A 6,000-nucleotide genomic window follows, 5' to 3' on the forward strand; every position below is an offset into this window, starting at 1 on the left:
TTGCACTAGTGAAGTTTTCCCAAATATTTCAAAAATTAAAAATGACAAACTACTTTATTTTGTGCTGCTCAGGGACTGGGTGCTGTCCTTGTGCTGCTTTTGCTCAAGGCTGGTGCTCTATCAATTGAGCTACAGCTACATTGCTGGCTTTTTGGTAGTTTATTGGCGACAAGAGTCTCACAGACCTTATTGAGACTGGCTTCAAACTATGATCCTTAGAACAGCCTCCTCAGTAGCTAGGATTACAGATGTCTAGGCCACTAGCACCTGGAAATAGCCTTTTCTAATGCAGGCTTCCACATAATTTAGATTCCATAAATTGCAATAATTAATTTCAGCAAATTGGTATGGATACAGAGGGAGGGGTCATTTTGAGACTTTGGACACAACAGAGCATGCCTGTTTTGTGTTCTAGTTCTTCCTAAAGAAGAATCAGCAATCCAACAGGGAGAGGTAAGATGACCTTTCTTAGCTTGAGATACGAATGTTACTACCATATTTTAAATGTTTTCATTAACATAATATATAAGAATAAGAACGGTTGTACATTTACTATGGTAAGAGCATTAGGAATCTTGTCATACAATCCTCTTCTAATTAGTGCAAAGAAAATTGTAGATATGAGGTCAGGATCACATTAAGAGGCCTTTTCACTTGAAAAAAAAGTCTTGTTCTTATTTCAGGTTAAGTGTTTTATCTTTTTGTTGTTGTTTGCCAGTCCTGGGTCTTGAACTCAGGGCCTGGGCACTGTCCCTGAGCTGCTTTTGCTCAAGGCTAGTGCTCTGCCACTTGAGCCATAATGCTACTTCTAGCCTATTCTGTGTGTGTGGTACTGAGGAATCGAACCCAGGGCTTTATGCATGCTAGGCAAGCACTCTACCACTAAGCTACACTCCCAGCCAAGAGTTTCATCATTTTCACTCAAATGTTTTCAGATAGAATAACCATACAAAGTGTTAGCCTTTGTTAGAAGTAGCTCAGCGTGTTTGGAGTGTAGCCTAGGAATAAAGCACTCAAAAGGGACTCCACTTCTACAGAAGGATGCACCATCAGTTGCAAATCTACAGAAGGATGCACCATCAGCTCCAGATCTGGCAAGTGACCCTAACACAGTGGGCCTAATACAGCAGGGCCTGCCCCTCTGCTCAGATTGGCTGAGCTCAGCTCCATCTGTAAAGGATGCTATGCCTCAAATAACAGTAGGCCACAAAAACTCAAGGAGATTCAAACAGGCTGTCTTCATGAATGTGCACCTTTAAAGAGATGTATCCAAAATGTAACTACCAAGGGCCAAGCCACCTAGCCAAACATTTTAGGAAAAAAACATAATAATTCCCACAAGATTAATAGAAAGGAATCCAATTAGTTGGATAGAAAAGACACATGTTTTCCATAGATGCCCTCTACTATTGCTTCTGGGGCTTTGGTGATTTGACCTTGTTCCCCTTTTTTCCTTTCTCTCTTCCTTCCTTCGTTCCTTTCTTGCTTTCTTTCTTTTTCTTTCTTCCTTTCTTCCTTTCTCTCTCTCTCTTTCTTTCTTTCTCTCTTTCTTTCTTTCTTTTTCTTTCTTTCATTCTTTCTTTGTCTTTGTGTCTTTCTTCCTTTCTCTCCTCTCTCTCTCTTTTGTGGAAGCTCTGGGGCTTGAACTCAGGGCATGGCTACTTTGTTTCAGTTTCTTCCTTCCCCCCACAAGATTAACAGGCTCTACTACTTGAGTCATAGCTCAACTTCTGTCTGGGTTTTTTTTTTTTTGTGGTTAAAAGGAGATAAGAGTTCCATGGAAAGCCCCCGGCACTAGGGACAGGCTTGAAATCTGAGGATTGTGGTTCAAAGCCAGCCTGTGCAGGAAAGTCCATGAGACTCTTATCTCTAACCACCAACAACACAGAAAGTAGTAGAGCTTTACTCATGCACCAAACACCCTAATTTCAAGCCCACCCAGGCACTCACTAAAAAGTGTCTCATGGAGTTTCCTGCCCAGGCTGGCTTCGAACCGCAATCCTCACATTTCAGCAACTTGAGTAGGTAGGATTACAGGTTTGAGCCATAATTTAAAAATCTTTAAATGTCTCTCTCTTTTATCATCTTCCTTTTAATCTATTTTATTGTTCTTTTTTTTTCTCTTCTTCTCCTTCTTTAGGTCAGTTCCTGTGGCCTGATGTTAGAACATAGCCACTTACTCTCTGGTTTTTTGGGGTTTTTTGCCTTGTTTTTCAATTTGAAATTAGCAGACTCTACAACTTGAGCACCAGGTCAACCACTGTTTTGTTTTTATTCTTTTGCTAGGGCTTGAAATCTGTACCTCATCACTGTTAGAGCTGGTGATTTTTTGTTTTGCTTTTGTTGTTATGCTTAATTCAAAGAAGGTGTACAAGTAGAGCCACAATTGGATTGCTGGGATGTTTTGTTACTTTTTTTTTTTAATACAGTCCTAACAGGCTTCATTCTTGAGCCACAGCTCCACTTCTGCCAGTCTGCCAATCTTTTCTTTCTTTCTTTCTTTCTTTCTTTCTTTCTTTCTTTCTTTCTTTTCTTTCTTTCTTTCTTTCTTCTCTCTCTCGCTCTCTCTCTCTCTCTCTCTCTCTCTCTCTCTCTCTCTCTCTCTCTCTCTTTTGTGGAAGCTCTGGGGCTTGAACTGGGGCATGGATACTTTGTGGGTTTTTGTTGTTGTTGTTGTTGTTTTGGCCAGTCCTGGGGCTTGGACTCAGGGCCTGAGCTCTGTTCCTGGCTTCTTTTTGCTCAAGGCTAGCACTCTGCCACTTGAGTCACAGCGCCACTTCTGGCCATTTTCTATATATGTGGTGCTGGGGAATTGAACCCAGGGCCTCATGTATAAGGGGCAAGCACTCTTGCCACTAGGCCATATCCCCAGCCCCACATGGATACTTTGTTTCAGTTTCTTTTTTTCCCCCACAAGGTTAACAGGTTCTACTACTTGAGTCACAGCTCAACTTCTGTCCTTTTTTTTTTCTTTTTGGTGGTTAATAGGAAATAAGAGTTCCATGGAAATCCTTGGGCACTAGGGACAGGCTTGAAATCTGAGGATTGTGGTTCAAAGCCAGCCTGTGCAGGAAAGTCCATGAGACTCTTATCTCTAACCACTAACAAGACAGAAAGTAGTAGAGCTTTACTCATGAGCATAGCACCCTAAGTCCAAGCCCACCCCCGGCACTCACTAAAAATTGTCTTATGGACTTTCCTGCCCAGGCTGGCTTCAAACCGCAATCCTCAGATTTCAGTGACGTGAGCTGGTAGGATTACAGGTTTGAGCCATGATTTTAAAACTTCTGATTGGCTCCTCTCTTTGACTTCCTTTTCATTTATTTATTGTTTTTTTTAAAACTTCTTTTTTATTCTTTTTATTTCTTTATTGTCAAAGTAATGTACAGAGGGGTTACAGTTTCATACGTAAGGCAGTGCATACCTTTTTGTTTTGTTTTGTTTGTTGTTGCCAGTCCTGGGGCTTGAACTCAGGGCCTGATCACTGTCCCTAGCTTCTTTTTGCTCAAGGCTAGCACTCGGTGACTTGAGCCACAGCACCACTTCTGGCTTTTTCTATGTATATTGTGCTGAAGAATCGAACGCAGGGCTTCATGCATGCTAAGCAAGCATTCTACCACTAAGTCACATTCCCAGCCCTTCACTTGATCATGAGAAGCACTCATTTCTTTTTTTTTTTTCTTTTTTCTTTTTGCCAGTCCTGGGGCTTGGACTGATAGCTTTGGAGCACCGTCACCACCAGGGGTTGTGAACACCACCCAAAGTCCTAACCCTGAAGAGTCTGCTTTCCAGAGATCTAAGCATCCAACCAAGAGATTCCAGCACTGTGGCAATCTTGACCCCAATAGAAAGGGTAGAAGTCAGGATGGTAGGTGAACTGTGATTTCTTCCTGACATTACCCTAGAAGGATGCACCCCAGAATCTCTGGGAGGGACAGAAGCTAGGATACTGAAGACATGATATTTTCCCTCCACCCTCAGGGACAACCCAAGTCGACCTCGCACTGCCTTGAGCATTCTCATAGCTTTACCTTTGTCCACCTCTAGGTCATCTGTCCTCACCATAATAAGCACAGTGGTAAGTGTGCATTTTTTCCTGCTTCTTTGTAACCATCTTATCCTTCCTTCTCTTTTCTATCTTCTCCATGAATGTTCAAGTTCATGTACTTTTTTTTCCTTTCAGTTTACCAACTCTCAAATATCCTTATATGATGTCCCACATTACAAAGAGCTCAGTCCTTTTCACAACATCACTGTCTGGACCACGGACAGCCAACTTTGCTTTGGCTTGTTTCATATGAGCTCTGGACCAAACCAAGCAAATTCCCTTATAGTAATCAGTCTAAATGACAAGTTCCTTATCGAAAGTTTGTTATCAAGACTCCATGTGGGATGGTGGAAGTTAGTTTGGGTCCTGGATTGGGCCAGCACTCAAAGCAGGAGATGTTAGAATAGGGGACGTCATGCAGGCGCCTCTGGACAGGAAGGAACAGTCCACAACAGGCCTGGAGCCCCAGGGAATGGGGAGGGGAGTGACCCAGGGAGAAGCTCTGCTTGAGAGCTAAGGGTGGGAACAGCCCAGCGGCCCCCAGGGAAAGCTCAGGGCAGGTGCTAAGTCTTCCCAGCAATTGCCCACTTGGGGGCTCCAGGTCGCTGCCCTTTCAGCAGATATTGTTGCTGTTATTTTACTGGGTCCTGGAACTTGAACTCTCTGGGCCTAGGTGCTGTCCCTGAGCTTTTGTGGTCCAGGCTAGTACTCCACTACTGAAGCCATAGCTCCACTTCTGGCCCTTTGGGGTTCATTAGAGATAAAAGTCTCTCAGACTTTTCCTGCCCAGGCTGGTTTTAAATTGCAGCCTCCTGAGTAGCTGAGATTATAGATGTGAGCCACCAGCACCTGACTAAAACAGATTTATTTTCTACATTTCCTTTTTCTGAGCCTCAAGTTTCTCACCCATGAAATGGATATAAATAGGTGTACATACCAGTAGTGACCATTTCTGCAGTATTCCTTTGTGTGAAGACCAGTGTTAAATATTTTACACGTATGCTTAGGGTTTTTGTCTCACAAACATGGTGGGGGGGGTCACTTCATTTATTACCCAGAAGTTATTAAGCCAGAGGTGGAACTGTGGCTCAAGTGGTAGAATGCTAGTCTTGAGTGGAAAAAGCTAAGGGACAATGTCTAGGCCCCTAAGCTCAAGCCCCAATACTGAGGGGCTGGAGAGAGGGAGAGGAGAGGGAAGGGTGAGACAGATAGGAGAGGAGAAAGAATGAACAAACAAGATTAAAGGCAGAGGGCTGGGAATATGGCCTAGTGGCAAGAGTGTTTGCTTTGTATGCATGAAACCCTGGGTTGATTGCCCAGCACCACATATATAGAAAATGGCCAGAGGTGGCGCTGTGGCTCACGTGGCAGAGTGCTAGCCTTGAGCAAAAAGGAAGCCAGGGACAGTGTTCAGGCCCTGAGTCCAAGGCCCAGTACTGGCCAAAAAAAAAAAAAAAAAAAAAGATTAAAGGCAAAGAAGTCAAGCCTTGCAATAGGTGCATTCTCAACTATGGCCACCAGAGGGTAGCAAAGACAGGCAAAGGAATCAGCCTTAATTTCAATGAAAAAAAACAAATATATATATATATATTGGTGGGGGGGGCTAGCTACAAATTTACTATTGCATCATGACCCTAAGAATTTGAGTTTTATGTGTCAAATGATTTACAATCATTAACTAGGTAAATTCTCATCATAAACCTATGAGATGATTTCTTTTTCTTTTTCTTTTTTTTAAGGTCTGAGACTGGGACTTGATACCTGATCCTTGGCTGGCCCTCTACTAACTGAGCCACGCCTCCAACTCCAAGATTTGCGATTTCTAATTTATAAAGGAGGATAATGAGACAGGGCTGTCATTTCCCAGTCGGAGAACGTGACATGAATTAAATACCTGGCATGACTGTTTCCAACACTTTTCTATGCTGATACATTGGGAAATGTGTGCACAC

This window comes from Perognathus longimembris, unplaced genomic scaffold, assembly GCF_023159225.1.
Source record: "Perognathus longimembris pacificus isolate PPM17 unplaced genomic scaffold, ASM2315922v1 HiC_scaffold_5660, whole genome shotgun sequence".
Taxonomy (NCBI): Eukaryota; Metazoa; Chordata; class Mammalia; order Rodentia; family Heteromyidae; genus Perognathus; species Perognathus longimembris.